A 20,407-nucleotide genomic window follows, 5' to 3' on the forward strand; every position below is an offset into this window, starting at 1 on the left:
GGTTAAAGTTCCACGCTCTCCACCTTGGCGGCCTGGGTTCGTTTCCTGGTTGTGGAACCACACCACTTGTCTGTCAGCAGCCATGCTGTGGTGGTGGCTCACAAAGAAGAACTAGGAGGACTTACAGCTAGGATATACAACCACGCACTGGGGCTTTGGGGAGAAGAGAGAGAAAAAGAAGAGGAAGACTGGCAACAGATGTTAGCTCAGGGCGAATCTTTCTCTACCAAAAAAACCCCAAAAAAGATAAATGGTACAGTCACTTTTTTTAAAAAATCAGAAGTTCTATAACATACCTATGGATCAGGAAGAGTATTTTATCTTCATAAAGGATGAGAAAGCAAAAAATAATTTGAATCTTTGAAATATACAAAATTTAATTTGGAAACTGCTTGCTAGTTTGGCATGGATCCATAATCCTAATTTCCTACACTGATCTGTGATCAAAGACATAGCACTGGAACGGCAATATTTCCAATTTACTACCTTTCTTCATTTCATTCCATAATTAAATTGACATAATGTTAACTTGGGGACTGCCACATATATGTGTATATGTATATATATAAGTACGTGTGTGTATAATTTTAAGCAACACAATAGGAGAAATAGAATAACTCAATTTAGGAAAATTAGAATGCATTCTTCTTAATGATGAAAGGGTATCATATTTTTATGCCTTAGAGTGCCTAAGGTAGTACCACGTACACAGTGGGAGCTAAATAAACACTTAAATCAGTGGTTCTCAACCAGAGATGTTTGGCGTTGTCTGAAGACATTTTTTGGTTGTCATAACTGGTGGTGGTGGTGTCACTGCTGGCATCTAGTGGGTAGAGGCCAGGGATGCTGTTAAACATCCTACAATGCACAGGACAGCTTCTCATACAAAGAATTATCCAGCCCAAAATATCAATAGTGGTGAGGTGGAGAAATCCTCACTTAAATGAATGTAAAAGATCATCTGTTTTATAGAAAAAATACTTTCTTTCTCAGTTAACATTTTCACTTAGCAAGTCCAAGACCCATCCCCACCTCCCCACATACTTTATTCTTTTTTATTTCTTCGCGCTTTGTAACATCAAAGGATACATCTCTCTTCTTGAAAGAATTTATCCTCTTCATTTCTATGAGAGAACATGGTCCCGGGGCCACTTCTACCTTTTCTGATGGTGTCTCCTTTCATTTATTCACTGGCTTCTCATATTCTATTTGCTATGATTTCAGGGGCCCTGAATGCTTGATCCTTGATCTTCAGATTTCCCTAATTTCCTCAGATCCTCAATTATGTAGATAATCAATCCACTCTTAATGGCTTCCAATATTGCCTCTACATGGATGACTCTTAGACCTTTTAAACCTATTTCAATGCTTTTCTATCCTCACAAACATAGTACATACAGAACCAAACTTAATATCTTACAACCTTTCCACTCCACCCCCAGGGCTGGTTTTCTTTCCCAAGGCACTGTAATCCTCTGTCACTCAAGATTGAACCCCAAACAAACCACATCTAGCACAGGGCTAGGTCCCCAATAAACCCATGTTGACTTCACCCGAAATGGGCAAGGTCAATCAGTATTGCTCAGTGAGCTCCACTATACAACTAGTAACAGTCGCTTTCCCATGGAGTCACTCAATCACTTTGCTTGCTCTACTGCAAATATTACGTCACCCTTAGTCTGAGGACAACTACCCACCCCCTCCCTGCAGGAGGTGGGAAAACGTCTTAGTGCTTTTCTTTTTTCACATGCCTTTTTACTTAAGATTCCAGGGCAGCAAGATGGCAAAAGACTGAGACTCAAGCCCATAGTGCAACTAGTGCTTAAAAAACAAGTTTGCTATTTTAATACTCCCTCTCTGAGCTCTGTGATGCTGCCAGTTGGCATCAATGACCTTTTGTACCAATAGCTTTGACTTCTGAAGGCTGAAATGGATTTTTCTCATTTTAACCTCACATAAAAATTCAAAAGCCATCTCTTTTCCTATCCATCACTCAGAGAAGTATGGCACAAGATATGACACCAGGACTTTGCAGAAGACCCAACACCCCAGAACGTTCTGTTCCAGACTTATCAACAGATTCACAGGCTCTCAAAGCGCTTTTCCCCCTCCAGATCCTACCCTGAGTCTGCTTTCCAGACCTACCTGTGTTTCTGCTTAATTCAGTAATTTAACACTTCTTGGGCTGGAACACCTGTCAACGTTCCAGATAGAGTGCCAATTCTTTGTTGACCCCCCACCCCCAGCGACGGAAGGAGGTCAAAGTTGTAGGAGTCTGTATCTGTTGTTTTTAAACTTGAGAAAGCATGAGAATCACTGGGACACTTGTTAAAATAGACTTCAAGCAAAACTATGGAAACAGTAAAAAGATCAGTGGTTTCTAGGGGTTGAAGGAGGGAAGGGATGAAGAGGGAGAGCACAGCTCTTTCAGGGCAGGGAAAACACACTGTATGATACTACAATGAAGGAGACATGTCATTAAACATTTGTCTAAACCCAAGAGTGAACCTAATGTAAACTACAGACTTTGGGTGATTAAGATGAGTCAATGCAGGTTCATCAACTGCAACAAATGCACCGCTCTGGTGGGGGATGTTGATAACGGGGGAGGCTGTGCATGTGTGGGGGCAGGGGGTTATATGGGCAATCTCATACATGCCTCTCAATTTTTCTGTTAACCTACAACTACTCTAAAAAAAAGTCAATGAGCATTGAAAAACAAAAGCAAAAACAGACTGATGGGTTGCATCCCCACAATTTCTGATTCAGAAGGTCTGGGGTGAGGCTCAAGAATTTGGTCTTGCTCTTAGGAACACCGAAAAAAAATCTTTCTGTTATGGCATAAAATTAAATTTTGAGTTCCTGAAGGAACAAGATTTTGGAAAGGACTCCGCTGACATCTGTTTAGTTAAACCAAAAAACAGACTTGTAATAGTATTACTTTCCTTTCAGCCTCCTTAAAATTCAAGGGCTCCAATGGGAGAAATAATAGAAATTGTAGTAACAGTCAATCTTTTTTGATCAACTATCTGTGCCAGGCACTTGATACATGGATGACTATGATCACAATCCATCATAATCATAGCATATACTTAAAGAGTGTTGACTAACTGGCAGGCGCTGTTCTAAGGCTTTGGTTATATTAACTCTTTTATCCTCACAAGGACCCTATGAGGTACGTACTGTCATTATTTCCATTTTACTGACTCAGGAAGGTTTGTGACTTATACTAGGTCACACAGCTAGTGAAGAGGTGGAGCTGGGACTCATAGCTGGGGAGTTTGGCTCCAGAGGGCAAGTTATAAACAAGTACACTGCTGCCTCTAATGTCAGAATCTCTGAACTCATTTAACCTTTTCAAGGACCCTCAAGAATAGTGACAATCGCACCCACTTTACCGGTGGGGATTTAAGGCTCAGCAAGGTGAAGTGACTTGCCCCAGTCACATTGCTAGCATGTGGCAGAGTCTGGCTGCAAAGCCCTTGCTGCTTCCACGTCTGTTTTCCCAAAAGGAGCCTAGAATCAAGGTCAGAAGTTCTCTTTTAAGTCTGGCAGTTTGACCTCAGCAAAGGAAGCAGCTCTGTGGGAGCCATTCCTTTTGATGAAATAGGAATAAAATATTTTATTTGCTTCTAATCATACCCAACGATGGGTAAGCCTAAAGAAAACTTGTAAGCCACTTAGTAAACCAGTATAATCACCATCATTAATGTCACTATTAGTAACACGGGGAGGTATAAACAGGAGATACTTTGCTGCCACTGGAGGAATGATGCCACAAGTTTTTCTCCTCCCCATCTCCACGTGCTATTAAACACTTCAGCATTGATGCATTAGAGTATGATTCAAAAGCATCTAGTCTACTTCATGGAAACATCTGATTGTATTCACTGTTACGTGGTTTCTCAAGTCACCATCACCTGACACTTTCCCATTGGACATTAGGCACACAGGCAGATGGGTGGTGCCGTAGCATTTTCAACAAAACCCCTCTTGAGCAAGATGTGCTGTAAAACTGTAAAACTGCAACGCTACCTGGAGCGTCTGACGAGATTAGTAAATCATGATGACGACAAAGAAACTTCTGTGTGTAGTGCTGGCGGCTGCTCTTCTAGAACCAGCAGTTCGTTCCCTGCAAACGTGGAGCCACCAGCCCCTCCTCCTTCCTCAGGGATGCCACCACCAGACCAGCGAGTCTGCAGTGAGCCCGCACCTTCAATGCACACACTCAGCCCCTCCAATTTTCTCTGCATGGCTTTACAGATGTGCTCTAAAAGTGCTGGACGTGATGATCACCATCCCTTCTAGCTCCAAGGGGGACCTTTGACGCCTTTAAAACATATAGTAGCTCTAGATTTCAGAACATGGCAAAACAGAGTCTATTTTCAATTCAGGCCTTTTCAGGGCTAAATGGAGACAACATGTTGCTTAGATACTAGAAAAACCTCTAAAGCGTTTGCTACTTGGAGAAAGAACCATATAATATCACAAAAGCAAACCACAAACACTTTCATAGCTCCTCTCTACTAACTCGAACTTGTTTGGAGATGACGGTAATACTAAGAAGAAAATGAGTGTCAGCTTGCATTTGTGTAATACGTTACATTTTTCAAAGCACTATCTTTTAATAATTGCATTTGATCATCACAGCTGTGACGCAGGTAGGTAGGGTTTATAATGCCCATCTTATAGATAAAGAAACTGTGGCTCTGGGAGAGTAACTTGATCTAAATCCCTTGGTTAGTGTGTGGTAGAGCGAGGAAGGACACCCTGCTCTGGAAGGCCCCCAGTTCGGCGCTCTGCCATTGCACACTGCTTTACTTCCCTGAACTTTCTCTGCTGGCGATGGATCTAATTGAAGCTGAGAACTGCTTGCACAATGAGATAATAATGATGATAGTAACAATCAGACTAAATGTCTATGTAAACCCGCCATTAGGGGAGCAATGATCCTGACAACAATAAGATTTTACCGATCTTACATTGGCTACAGGAAACTGCTTTCTACAGCACATTGTCTACGAAATTAGATCACTTAATAGGCCATCTGATATCACTGGCTTTAAAGGAAGGATTAAAACATTTCACATCAGTAGCATTTTTCCTCCTAAGGTACTCTGATGAACTAATTATTGGATTACAGCCAATATATACGTGCCAGAGAGACTTTTTTCAAAGGTACGGATCTAATCGTGTTACACCGCCTTGCTTGAAAGCTCTAATGGTCCCTAGTGCCCTCACCACAGGATAACATCCAAATCCCTTAGCTTGCCAAGAAGGGGAAGCACACCCTGTAATATTACTGCCCCCCACCTCCCACTGACTCCTGCATCCCAATATAAAAAGATCTCGAACACACATACTCTATCCTTTGAGCAAGTTGACCTGACAGGTACATGAACCCCTAACAAATGCATGAGAAATTTTCTGCTTGTGTGTATTTTCCCCAAGGAGGGGGTCCAGCGCTTTCTCTTTTTCTCAGAGGGTCTGTTTTCCCAAAACCACAGATCTAGAGAGCCTGATTCCAAATTAGAGATGTTCATTGACAAGGCACCTTAGACTAGGCCACAAAAAGGAAAAATGGCTCAGTAACACCTCTTAACAGCACGAGGAGGCAATCCTTGTCCAGCCAGGGAGACCCTTACCCCACCCCCCGTTTCTACAGCTCAAGTCCAGATCCAAGTTCTCCCTCCTGCCTATGGACTTATACTCAAGACAGAAGGCCACGGACTTCCTATTTGTCCCAACGATGGAATTAAGGAAAAAGAAAGAGGCATAGATTGCATGAAACTGGTTGTAGGACTATGGAAATGGGGTGTGTGTGGGCAGGCAAGCCTAATGCCTCCTGAAAGGAAGTGGGACCACCTCTCGCCTTCAGCTTCTTCAAACCATCCTCCAGGCCAGTCTCTCCTTGTATTAGTTTTCTATCGTTTCTATAACAAATCACCACAAACTTAGTGTCTTCAAATAGCACAAATTTATTATCTTACAGTTCTGAGGTCAGAAGTCCTAAAATCAAGGTGTCAGCAGGGCTGCATTCCTTTCTTCAGGCTCTGGGGGAGAATCTGTTTCCTTGCCTTTGTAAGCTTCTAGAGGCCACCTGAGTCCCTTGACTTGTGGCTCCTTCCTCCATCTTAAAAGCCAGCATCATCTTCAAATTTCTGTTTCTCTCTCACTTCTGCTTCTGTCACCACATCTCCTCTCTGACTCTGGCCCTCCCGAATGCCTCTTATGTGGACCCTGGTGATTCCATCGGGCCCACCTGGATCATCTCCCCCTCTCAAGATCTTGAACTTAATCACACCTGTGAAGTCCCTTTTGCCATGCAGGGTAACATACTCACAGGCTCTAAGGATTAGGACGTGGACAGCTTTGGAAGTCCTTTCATTCTGCGCACCATACTCCTCTATTTCAGGATTAACTCTGGCATTTTTTCCAGTGTTGCCCAGGCAAAGAGAAGAGCTCCCCTCAGAACTTCACTCAGTCAGATGCTGTTCATTCGTTTGACAAAGATTTGAGAATTTTCTGTGAGCTAGGCATTGTTCTAGGTGTTGGGGAAAGCATGAATCAAAAAAAGGGCATGGTTCTTGCCCTTATGGGAGTTTCTAGCCTAGTGGGGGAAAGAGATACTAAATAAAGATATACATAAGGACAATTGTAGTCCGTGATATAAACAACAGGGTGATGCGACTGAAGCCAAAAGGGTGGAGATCCTATTTAGCGTGGTGGAGTTAGGAGAGGTCTACCTGAGGAATGATATGCAGGCTGAGACTTGAGAGGTGAGACTGAGCCATCTGCAAGTCATATCAATAAAGGCTGTCTGTGTGCCCACCACATGCCAGACACTCTTCTACAAATTGGGCATACAGAAGTGACCTAGCCAGAGTCCCTGCCCTCGAGGAATTGAGAGTCACATTAGGAGGTTGGGGGGATCAATTTCCAGGCATAGACAAGAAGCAATTCAGGGACCTGAAAGCAAATCATTACGGGTAAACTATAGTGGGCAACAGGGAAAGCGTCAGAATTGGAGGCTGGAAAGATGAGATGGATCTAGATGTGGGCCTTATACAGCATGCTAAGGGTTTGATGTGTTTTAATAAGGGAACAGCATTCTAACTTGAGAAGGATCACTTTGGCTTCCCTGTGGAGAATAGACTGGAGGAAATATATGAGGGAAAGTGACCAGGAGGTAGTTGTAGGTTTCACATTGAGAATGTGGATGGCTTAGGGTAGGGTGATGAACAAGAAGATGGACAGCAGAGTTGAATTTCAGATATATTTTGGAAGGAGAGAAACAGGACTTGCTATGAGCTAGAAATGAGGGAGACAAAACTACTGAAATGCCTCCTGGCATTTTCCTTGAGCAATTGAGAGGACTCAGGTCGCTCTACTGAGGGAGATGGAAGGGAAGAACAGGTTTTGGGGGGCAGATTGAGAGTCCCATTTGAGGTGTCAATGAGACATCCAACTGGAGATGTCAAGATCCAAGTCTGGAGCGTAGAATGGAAATTTGGCTAGAAAATTTGAATTTGAGTGTTTTCAGCACATAAATGGTATTAAGAACCAAGGGACTAGGTGAGTAAGCTAGGGAGAGAGGGTAGCACTCTAGAAGGCCCTGAGCATGGTCAACATTTAGGAATTAGAGGAGGGAGAACCTTTGGAGGAGATTTAGGAACGACTGCCAGAGTGAGAAGAAAATCAGGGAAATATGGCTTCAGAGAAACCAAGAAAAGAGAACTTGAAGAAAGGAGTGACAAATTTCAACAAGTGGCTCTTTCACTTGATAACATGAATGCTACCATTTGGTGGAATATCAAGAGTTACAGGTTAAATTCTATATTCCTTTCTTTTTTGTATCACTGATTCATAATCAAGTCTAGATCTACAATATTTGACAAAATTATTTGATAAACTCCAAATTATGCCATCATTTAAACCATATTTTTACAATGTTCTATAACTTTAAAAATATTAAATTAAAAAAGAACACAAAATACATGAAATACAATTTGAAACAGAAAAACCCCACAAATGTATTTGTATACATCCACAGAGGAAAACAAGACAGGAAAGAAACACAGTTACATGCTGCATAACAATGTTTCAGTCAATGACGGGACCACGTGGACAACAGTGATCCCATGAGATTAGTACCACAGAGCTGGGCACATAGTAGGTTTAATCATCTAGGTTTACGTAAGTACACTTTATGATGTTCACACGATGACGACATCGCCTGACGACGCATTTCTCAGAACATATCCCCGTTGTTAAGTGACATACGACTGTATATCAAGCCGTATGATCATCTCTGGCTTGTGAGATGTTGGGTGATTTTTACTTTCAAGCCTTCTACTTCTCAGGTTTTATAAATTTTGTGTTATGTATAGGAAAGGAAATGTCCTCCAACAAAGGTACTCTTACTATGCTTAGAAATACATTTTGAAGGATGACAAAGGCATGTTTGGGATTTGCTCATTTTTTAATCTCGTTTTCTTTTAGGTCAAGGCTCCATGCTAGAAACTGATGCAAATTCTATACGCTTATGAAATGTAATCATAATCAACTTTTTAATTTTATTTTTTTGGTGAGGAAGATTGTCCCTGAGATAACATCTGTGGCAATCTTCCTCTATTTTGTATACGGGATGCCACCACAGCAAAGCTTGATGAGCGGTACGTAGGTCTGTGCCCGGGATCTGAACCTGTGAACCCCGGGCCGCTGAAGGGGAGCATGTGAACATAACCACTAAGCCACTGGGCCAGCCCCATAATAAACTTTAGTTTTTGTCTCCCACTGTCTCTCTAAATTTATTCTGGGGTTAGATCTTCCCCAGTCCCAGGATGAAATTTAGGGCAGGTCTATGACCCTTCTGGTGACTCCTAGAATAAAAGGTCTTCTGCTCATTTCTAGTCACAGATCATAAAAAGTGGTCTCACGTAGGGATTTGGTATGTCCAGTCCACTTAATAATAAAAACTTTAAACATCCTTTCAGTAGACATCTCCCTTTCCCCCAGCTGGTCTGGCACAAGCTGGCCACCAGCAGTGGGAAGAGTTGGGGGCTTCTTTTCTCTTTTCCCACTGATTGCTGGAGGGAGCAGGCAAGTTCTTACTTAAGGAGTACAGTTAAGATGTCCCAGGCACTCAAAAGCCTTGCCAGGTGTATACATCTCTCTCTCGTGGGATGCTTTCATAGGATCTGCAGTTATCCCCTCTAAATGGTGGCTGTGTTCTCACCTTTAGGGGAAGAACACATCTCTGGCTGGTGGTTCCATATGTTCTTCCAGGTCTTCACTTGCACAGGCTCAGAGATGACCACATATCAGTTTAATCTCCAGGTCAATGCCCTTAACTGGCCACATACCATTTATCCTGAAACTCTGGGAGTTGATAAGCAGTCCCTCTGCCCTCCCCAAGAACCCTCTCTTAGCTTTGCCACCATCAGAGCAATTCTCTTGTTCTTTCAATTTCCCAGAAAATACTAAGGTCTATTATAAGCCTAAGGCTCCAGGGAACACATATGACACTCTTCACTGGTCTTATCAAAGCCCAGTTCTCTAGGCTTGAGATGATGGGCAGACGCTCTCCTAGCACTCCCCCTGTGGGAGTTACTCATGACATACTAACAGTTCTCTCCAGAATTCCTTTTCTAGTCTCCACATCTCACAGAGGGCCAGCCAAGCTCTTTCATAGGCCCAGGATGATCACTAAACTGGACTTAGACCATCTCCTTCCCCAAGGTCTCCATGGTGGGCTGGCACTTGACCTTGGAATGTGATTAAAATGCTTCTACTCTTCTTTCAGCTTGTGCTGACCTACAATGATTCATGGGTCTTGCTAATAATATGGGGTTTTGGTCAGCTGCATCAGCCGATTGCTCACTGTGTTCCATTCCACCTGCCACATGACTGCCAGACTCATCATTCTCAGGGTTTTTTTTTAATACCACCTCCCAGCACAAAAATCTTCACTGTTTTTTTCACTATCTGTAGAAATGAATCTAAATTCTTTGCTTGGCGTTCAAGATTTTCTACTATCTAATTCCTGCTAATGTTAACTGCAGTAATAACTAAGTCCCCCAAATGTTAACTTCTGTAACAAAACCACACCCTTGAAATTTGGTATCCTAATTCAACACAAGTTTATTTCTTAAACAGGAATTGTCCACTTTGGGTGTCCCTGATTGGTGTTCTGCTTTCCTCTGTTGGGTGGTATCCTGCATCCTTGTGGCTCTGACATCCCCTAGGGTCTCAAAGTCCTGCAAATCCAGCCGGCTGATAGGAGAACAGGAATGGTGAAGAAACACCCACTTTCCACTTCTTACTATCTTTTTGGGAAGACAGTGCAGGCTATCTACCCCAGGACTGCTCCTCAACCCTTCTCCACACTACTGTGTGTCCCAGGACACTCCCTGTGCGGCTGCATTAAAGGGCTTCCTAGCCCTCTGGCTTCCAATTGTGGGACACCTCCACAGACTGAAGGGAGGTTTGAGAATGACGGCAGGGTGTTTATGCCCTTCCTTCCCTTCCCACAGGTTTGACTCAGACTGGTGTGTCCTTCTGAAGGCTACAGCCCCTTTCTTGTGGGCCTCTCCAGATAACTCCTATTTTCCGTTCCAGAAATTGTACCATTCTTTTATATTTCAGGCCTAATAGAGGTAACAAGGTAGGTTCTGGCCTCAAGACACTATAGTATCCTTTGTAGTTTCCTTATACTCTTCCTACATCTTTGCAAACAGTGCCTTTCTTAAACTCTCTTCAAATTACGCAATTTGAGTGTGCCATCCATTTATTGTCCAGACCCTCCAGATAATGACCCACTCATAGTCTATTAGCAAGGATGAGTCACACTGCCCCATCAAGACACAAGGAGGGCTGGCTTTGCAGCTGCTTTCCAGCTCCAGCTTTGCTATGGAAGAGGGACCGCAAATTCTGCTGGACAGTTTGCTGTCTTAGCCACACCACAGATCCTATTGCCTCTACACAAACCCACAACTTTAGCTGAAGTATCCCACTTAAACTTGCCTGTGGTTCCTGGTCTCGGCACACATCGTCGTCCATGCTTTCAGTCTTGTCCGTGCCCATTCTCCCTTTGGTCTCCCACCTGTTCCTCTAGGTGCAGGTCTACCACCAGTCTCTCCAGACAGCCTTTGTTCACACGGCAGCCAGACACGATTCCTCCCTTCTCCAGTATGAGTGGCTTCATAAATGCCTTTCGGGGTATTCCATTTCTTTCATGGCTGGCAACTACTTTTCTGACACAATTTCTGAAGCCATCTACGTTTTCCAAAATAAGAATACTGGCATACCATTATAATAATGTCCTCCCCTGTGCCTGCACAGACCATCCACATGGTGAATCTGCCTCATGACAACGTCATTCTGACACAATAGGACTAAACAACCTTGGAAGAAGCCCAAGACAAAGTCACTTTATATTTTCCTTTATTACTAAGCAGCCATTTAATAAGATCCCAGTGTATCCACTTGTTTAAAGGAAGATTTAATTCTCTAAATGTGATAGAAAAGGCAGAACAAAGAAAAGGTGTTTCATGGCTCTTTTAAATTCTCTCCGCCTTATTGATAGGATTGGCAGTGAAGCACATACTCTCATCGGAATGGAAAAGCATATTAAGCAAACACTTCTCATCAACAGAAAAATACTGTACTCTTAAGGTATTCAGCAGTGGCAAATTATGCACACTTAATTGCCCTTAAAAGAGATATGCCATCAACAGCAGATGAAATTTTTGATTTAGGATAGAACAGCATTAGGAATGCTGCTATATTACTGTTTCAGAATATTAGAGTGTAGACTGAGACATTCATCATAAATGTGGCACAGTATGACATCCTTAATCCTATTGCTACGCACTAGGGAAGAAAGTTCTATTTGTTTGTATTTTCAAATAAAAATAGCATTTATCTGATACAAGTATAAGTTTAGATTTGATAGATAAAGACAAGAAAGGATTGATTTTTCATCCTTCTAGAATCAACAAAACCAAATTTCACCTTGTCTTAGAGAGTTACGTTTTCTGGTAAGGGAGTTGTCAATTTTAATGATGAAATATTACATTGGTGCTAAGTACTGTTTTGGGGGAACACCACAATGCTTATGGCAGATGTTGCTAGTTGTCCCTAGTATCTATTTGCCCTTATTTAGCAGTTGTTCTCAATGAGTGTTGATTTTGTCCCCCAGGGGACATTTAGTAGTGTCTGGAGACAATTTTGGTTGTCACAACTGGGGAGTGCTACTGACATCTATTGGGATGCTGCTAAGCATCCTATAATGCACAGGACAGACCCCACAAGAAAGAACTATCCAGCCCAAAATGTCAACCGTGCCAAGGTTAAGAAACCCTATTGTACAGTAACAGAAGTTTTAATTGGGTGTTTTGCCTGGTTCTCTTGCAGCCAGGGGTAGTCATGTAACTAACGTGAGAGGAAATGATGTGTCCAATTCCTAGGTCACTGTTAACAGGAGGGGGAGTCTTCTCAGCCGATGTGATCGCTGGAGATGAAGCAGCCTTCCTTGAGCATATTTAGAAGCTGTACATTGAGAACGACAGAAAAACAAGATAGAAACCTGGGCCCCTGATGACTCTGCAGAGGAAGTAAATTACCTCTGCACTGTTATACGAAAGAGACACACACTTCAACTTACAACCTATGAACTTATGACCAAATGTTCTTTACCTGAAAAGTGATGCAGACTCAAAAACATCTTAAACTCAAAGAAAACTTAATTAAAAAAAATTAAATTTACCACAACTAAAATATACAACTATATACTGGGGGGATTTGGAGGGAAAAAGCAGAAAAAAAAAAAAAGATTGGCAACAGTTGTTAGCTCAGGTGCCAATCTTTAAGAAAAAAAAATTAAATTGTAATCGTGCTCATTGAGAAAAAGTAAAACGACTCAACTACAGAAAGTAAAATATGAATGTGCCTTTCTCAGTCTTGCTCTTCATAGTTAACTACTGTCACTTCTTTGGTGTGTGTCCTTCTAGACTTTTTTCTCTACACATTGAAAATCTATGCACATGTATATACATTAAAAAATAAAAATGGGATTTTACTATTAATGCTTTATCATGGTTTGTTTTTTTCACACAATACCCTTCCATGTCCATCTATACAGATCTCATTATTTTAAATGGTTATATAGATTTTCATAGTTTGAATATAACACAACTGTTCCAACTACTCTTCTATTGATAGACATTAGGGTTCTTATTCTCTTTTTAATAGCAAATAATGCTGTAATGAACATCCTTGCTCATATATCCTTGCATACTTCTTGCTTGAGTATTTCTGCAGCATAGATTCCTAGAAAATGAATTGCTAAGCTAAAGGATATGCACATTTATACTTTTGGTAGGTACTGACAAAATGTCTTCTAAAAGAGATTTCATCAATTTATACATTCACCAAAGAGTGACAAGACTGCGCTTGTCACCAAACACTCACCAACACTGGTATCACTAATATTGTCAATTTTTGCTCATCTTGCTGTTTTAGTTCTCGTTCTCCTGATCACTAGGGAGGGAGACCTTCTGGGTGTTCAGTGTATTATGTGCCTTTAACTTCATAATTTTCTTTTTTTTTATGGTTATACACTAATAACCAAGCTCAAGTATTTTATGCTAATTACAGTTAAACTGCACTTACACAATAATCCTTCTGGAAGCTCCAAAACAATAAGATTCCATGCCTGCTCGTAGGAGTTTTTATTATTGAAATTGTAAGCTCTCACTGGGCAGAAACTATAGCTATTCTTTATCACCAAATAGTTCTTCTTCATTCGTTTTAACCATAATAAAATTTTGCACTTCTCCAGATAGTTTTTAAAATCTGAAATAGTACTTTAGAAGAATTTATACTCATATTCACAGTTAAATTTTTCTTTATGCAATAACAAATAAGAAATGTACTCCATAATTGGCTCACTGGGAAAGGGACTGTCTTGGAGAGACACATAACAACAGCCTGGGGGTGAGGTATGGGGTTGAGACACACACCTGGGCAGAGAGAGCTAGAGAGCGACTGTAAACGTGCTTGAGGACCTGTCCTTAGGAGTCTTACACGGAGGCCTGGAAAGGACCTTCAGGACTGGCCTTGTGCCCCGTCCTGAGAAGCAATCAGGTCGCTTTAGCCAGGACTGTTTCACAATATGGTAGCATCTTTCTTGTCACAACCCTGCTTCATTCCTTTTTGGGGGTAATGAACGGAGCACCTTGACACCATTTCACCATTCTATTAGCTTACTGTGACCCAGGCATTGTATTAAGTGCCTTAGGGGCATTTTCTCCTTCATGTGCATTTATCCTCACAACAACTGACAAGAAGGTAAGACTATTACTCCTCATTTACTTAAGATGAAACTGGTTCAGAAAGACAAAGCCACAGTGAGGCGGTGACAAAGCTGGTCCTTAAACCCAGATCTGTTAACCGGGAGTCCATCCTCACCATCATCACATCCAACATCCTAACTGGACAGAGATACAGAGATACCAGCTTTGCCAACTGCACATTTCAATTCAGCACAGGCCCAGATAAATTCTAGGGCTAGCCGAACAACTTGTTCCTTGGCTGGGTGGGCCTATTTCCAGGCAATACCAAGCCAGCTTCTCTTCCTCTTTTTGTATTCTCCATTGACCAGCAAGTCCATGGTTAACTCTCTTTGCTCAGAGGTGTGGAGGTGGGTCAGGGCCAAAGCCAAGCCTCATTCCTGTAGAGTTTCCAGGAGACGTTTTCACAGAACTCAGTCAGTTCAAGTTCATGGAGACATGAGCACTAATTTGAAAGGCATCCTAGATGGGGCCAAAGTGGAAAGGTTTCACTGCAATGTTGGCATTTTGGAAGCTTTAGAAAAGGAATTAGAATCCAGGCTTGTGTACTGGTTTTCCATAGGATGGATCTAGGACAAACAACCAACCCCACCTCCCCAAAAGAAACCCTTCAGCCATCTCCACTTTCTCATCCATCCTTTCTGGCCTTATATTGTCCCCACACACTTTGAGAGCAGACTAAGGCCTAGCCCTGCCCCTACACCTCCTGCGTCCCCAAGTTCTTGCTGCATACGCGCGCACACACACAGACACACACGGCTGTTGTGGCTGTTTTAGGGAAGGGGCGGGGATAATCACCACTCCTTCCAGGAAGCTCAGACCTGCAGGGAAATTTCATCTACTTCTGGAATACCAGTGGCATGCAAGATCTTGTTGTCACATCTTTTATCACCTACTCCAAGAGACTTTTCCTTTTCATTCCACTGACTGACTTCTTCCGTTTTTAAAAGAAGAACGGATTAGCCAAGGAAGGGAAATAGCCCTCACCTCTCAGTGCTCTGATAGTGTTGGCAGGGCCACTGGCCACTGTTTTGCAGTTAATTAATTCAGAAGGTAAATTCTCTGACTTCATAAAATGGAAGGGCTTAATTGCTTAATGGCTATCCATTTACCTAAATAAAGACAACAAAAACAGAAATGAAACTTCTTACGGGGACAGGAATCATTGGAATGTTTTTTTTCACTCGTGCCTTGATTTATTTTAGTCACTTAACTTTTTTAATAACTAAGTTTCTTGATCTGTAGAAAATAGATAAAATAAGGAAAATAATAAATGGTATAGACACAGGCTAGAAGAAATAAAAATATCTTGGCTTCTCCTTTCAAATCTCTCCAATTTTTTTCCCCTTAGTTTAATTTTCATGATAAATTCTATAAGTGGGTCAGAGGAAATTTTATAAACATATCTCATATATATGATATCACATGATCTATATAACATATACATATATGTTATAGAAACGAATGTTTATGGAAAAATATACACATCTATGCATATATATTTTTATAGGAATAAATAATATTTATGGAATAGAAAGGCAAAGCTCAGGGATCCAAGATTTAGAAGGAAGAAAGGGCAAGGGCTATGATTGCTAAAATGAGGCAATCATACATAAAACAAACATAACTTTACAAACTGAAAATACAGCGATTTTTACGGGCTGACAATGAAGAGCATCACTTGCTAGCCATGTGCTGTTTGCCAGTCTTTAACCACTTTTTTATCTGTAGGCCCTCAACGCTCCTTATAGAATGGGACCAGCAGATGTAAGGGCTAAGGAATGATGGGGGTTGATAAGGGATGGAAAAAATGGCTTCTCTTCCAATTCCCATGATCAAGCCGTCTTTTCTGAAAGAATGGGGAGTGAAGCTATCCCTCCTTTCACAATTAAATTATTTTAAATGATTGTAATAGTAATTGTTACCAGTATCATTACTGCTCGCTTGGTAATTCTGCTCATCTTTCTGGAAAGCCATTAAAATCAATGCCAAGAGAGTTTTAAACAAAAAGATCTGAAACGTTAATACCAGTATTTATCTGAATGGGCTTTAAAAATTTGGAATTTTGGTGTTTCCTTAATATAAAAAGATCGGTTTTAAGTATTCAAAGGGTCTGATATAATAATTTCTTTTGTGGGATATATTTATGCACTTATTTATGTAACATTGCCTTAAATTCTGCTGTAATTGTTTTAAGTGCTTATTACGTGCCAGGTCAAGTTATTTGTATTATTGACTTCTCACCATAACCCTATTACCTCCATTTTACAGAAGAATAAACTCAAGTTCAGAAAGATTGCACCCCTGAAAGATAAATCCTAGCTCATCTTTCACAAAAAGACGATTTACAGTATATAGGCTGATAAATCAGAGGGTATTTACATATTTTTCAAGAATCTCTATAATCAGGTTAAAGTGTCCAATTTAGAGGATAATTTTAAATATTACCCACACTCTCAAGTTTGGATTAAGCTTTCTTTGCCCATGTAACCCCTATTTTTCAAGATCTAGGATTACATTGCATTAAAGATGTGATTTTCTCTCTACACACTTTCTCTTTTAGAACCCAGGAATGTTGTTTCTAAAATCCTCTTAGAATCCTATATTTAAACAAAAACTCAGCCATTTGAGGTGCTCAAGACTCTTCTATGTGCCTGCAGCTCCCTCACCCCATGTCTGATGAATTTTCCTCCCTTGCCTTCCAGATCTCTCTATCATAGCCTTTCAAATCATGTGGTTTTCCTGGTCCCAGAAGCTGGGATCAGCACTTCTGCCAGGAAAGCTCCTTACGTCTTTGCAATAGAAGCACTATCAAAACCCAGCTGGGCACCCAGGCTGCAAATAGGGATGAAAGAGAAGAGTCCTTGACCAGGGGGCTTCCGGGCACTGAGACGAATGTGATGGACTGGCAGGGGCCAGTATGTTCCCCTGTGTCCCTGAGAAGCTCTACTATGGGGTCCTGTGTGCCTAAGATGCTTCCGTATTCACCATGCTCTGGCTCATCAGAGAAGCTTCTCCCAGATTCCTTCCATGGCACCGTGCCACCATCCTACTGTCCCAGGCTCGCTCTTTTTGTCACTCGAGCCGGAGGTTGGGGGCACAGGATAGGTGATGAGGCCCAGAAACAAGTGAAAAGACACTTGTAGCTCCGCCACCAACCAGCTTTTTGACCAAACGCAGAAAGAGAGGAGCAAAAGCTTTCCCAAGCAACGACTATTACGCTCATTTCATAAGGCCTACTATACTAATTTGCAAACATGGATAGACACTTGGGATCAGTAATAGGCAGAAAAATCTGAGTCTGGGGCCCCTTCTGTTACCAGGGACTTGTGACACTCTAAGAAAATCACAGGCCATCATTGGGCCTCAGCTTCCCCATCTATAAAATAAAGGCGTTCAACAAAAACGATTGCCAAAATTTCTTCCACATCTAAAATTCTATTAGTCTACTTCCTACTTTTCAGTATATACAGTCACCAACCAGAAGGCACTTGTTTTGTAAGGTTTCACATATCTCATTCCAACATTTTCTGCTTTTTTTTCAGTTATAGTCGCTCCATTAAAAAATATAACAGAAAGGAACTGCATGTTGCCTATTTTGGATGACAACTCTTAAGGCAAGAAAGACTGATACCAAGAAAGGAGAACAGGGGAGTCATTTCCCACAGATGAAGCAGGAGGAAGCAAGCTCCCTTCACCCATATGCATCCCCCACGTGCAATTTCCACAAGTGCCAGCTGGGTAGAGGCTAAGAGTGCTGCTTATTTCTGTTTAGTCCTTTTCTCTCGAACTCAGAGCATTATTAAATTGATTTTGATTCTGCCTAAGGGCATAAAAGCTGGTGTCAGGGGCTGGCCCAGTGGCATAGTAGTTAAGTTGGTGTGCTCTGCTTCAACAGTCCAGGGTTGGCAGGTTCAGATCCCAGGTGCGGACCTACACACTGCTCATCAAGCCACGCTGTGGTGGCATGCCACATACAAAATAGAGGAAGACTGGCACAGATGTTAGCTCAGGGACAATCTTTCTCAAGCAAAAGACGACGACTGGCAACAGATGTTAGCTCAGGGCCAATCTTCCTCACCAGAAATAAAATAATTGGTATCAGAGCTACCAACAGGTAAACACCTAGTTCAGGATTCTTCCCACCAGAGCTCACCACCACCTTTCTGGACTGTCAGGTTACGTGACTGCTCCCAGCAGGTTTCTTAGAACCTCTTGACTTGACCCCAACAAACCTGTCTTCCAGTGGCCCAGCCCAAAATGGAGCACTGATGGTCCCAGCTGATGGATGACCTGCTATTATAGCACAAGTGAAGGTGCCTGACCTATAGCCCTATATATAGGACCTATATAGTCCACTGCTCAGCAGAGCGGTGCTTCCTTCTCCCTTCCCTGCTAACAGCGGGAAGAATCTGTGGTGGGTTTCTGCAGCCCAGACCTCTGACCCCACACTCTCTCTCCAACTACACTAACCTATGTGCCATCTAACTACAGTGCCTTGCTCAGTGCTCAACTCGGTGTTGGCTGAATGCCTGAGTAGATGATATGAGACGGAGAAAGACCATCTCAACCCTAAGAGTCTATGAGGCTATGGATATATCACCCCTAATGTGGAGGATTGCATTCTTCAGGCCCTGCAGCAGGCAAACTTTCATGATGCATATAAGCAAGCGGTTCTCTGTCTAGAAATTTCTGTGTTATTTTCTCTCGCATGTTCCTTGAGTCTGCTGTACAAAAGGACTGGCTGATTCCCGACCTTGTCTTGACCTCCAACAGCCTCTGATAACCCCTCTTCTGATCCACTCCTTCAACTTCTGCTCTTCCAGGCCCCTTTGATACAGCCTGTTCCTGTGCATAGTTCTTTTACCCTTGTGTCTGACAGTTGACTTTAGGTGGCTACGTGGAGGGTTGATTAGAAACAGCTTGGCTTGTGAAATAGACGTACCTGATATAGTATACAGCTTGGGGGAAATTTCTACAGTCCAGCTGGGTAAGAGAATAGCTTTTCCCAAGAGGAGCAGTGTCTCACTGGGAACTGAAGTGAGGGAAAGCGGTCCCAGTCTCTCTGCTCAACCACCACCAACCAGGACGGCTGGAAAACAGCACAGGTGGTCTTGATGCCAAGCACCACAGCTGCTCATATTTACAGGTTTGTGTGGTCAAGGGGTGTTATTTTCATGAGAGGGGAACCACTTGCTATCAGCCCTACAAAATGAGCATGATTGGAAATACCTGTGTCTCTATCCCATGATTTAATTTGTTTGGAATTTAACCACCTGCCAATGGAGGAAAAACCCAAACAATACGGAAATTTTTTTCCAAAGATTCAAAAAGGAACAAGGAGGGGCCGGCCCCGTGGCCAAGTGGTTAAATTTGCGCACTCTGCTTCGGCGGCCCAGGGTTTTGCATGTTCGGATCCTGGGCGCGGATGTGGCACTGTTCAGCAAGCCATGCTGAGGTGGTGTCCCATACGGCACAACCAGAAGCACTCACAACTAGAATGTACAACTATGTACTGGGGGGCTTTGGAGAGAAGAAAAAAAAAAAAGGAACAAGGAAATAAACAATTCTTATAACACTCAGTCCCTGAGCAGAACACAGTACACAGGCAGGGCTCTCACAGCCTCCTAACCATTTCCTCCCTCCAGGACTGCTCTCCTTTTCAACTACTGCTGCCACGGTAGGCTTTGCCAAGACTTGACCATGCTGAGGCCCGAGTCCTCACCTGCCAGAGGGTTCCATGATTGGGGATATTTTTGTAAAGAATGGACAAGGGTAAGGCATTTCTTAGTTCTTTATATTCTTAATCATCTTCTTTACTTCTGTGTTTGGTTATCCAAACTATATCACGATCCCCAAACAAAAACATACATCTAAATCCTCAACTACAGAATCCAGATGTGAAGAGCAGAGGGAAGCTAATTTTCAATTCCGGTCCGTGAGAACTGAGACCTGAGAGAGTGCACAGGAGCAGTTCTGGGACTGCTGGGCAAACTCATTCCCTTACCCACGGGACTACAGAAATTTCCCTAAGGCACATACTGTACTGGTAT

At 42.3% G+C, this 20,407-nt stretch overlaps 1 protein-coding gene across 2 annotated transcripts in view; it reads right to left on the reverse strand.

Annotated features, from left to right (window-relative positions):
* The window catches only part of PIP5K1B (phosphatidylinositol-4-phosphate 5-kinase type 1 beta), a 274,960-nt gene that overhangs the window by 126,641 nt on the left and 127,912 nt on the right, over positions 1-20,407 (reverse strand). The gene's annotated exons all lie outside the window — the stretch shown is intronic.

The sequence above is a fragment of the Equus asinus genome, chromosome 23 (genome assembly GCF_041296235.1).
Source record: "Equus asinus isolate D_3611 breed Donkey chromosome 23, EquAss-T2T_v2, whole genome shotgun sequence".
Taxonomy (NCBI): domain Eukaryota; kingdom Metazoa; phylum Chordata; class Mammalia; order Perissodactyla; family Equidae; genus Equus; species Equus asinus.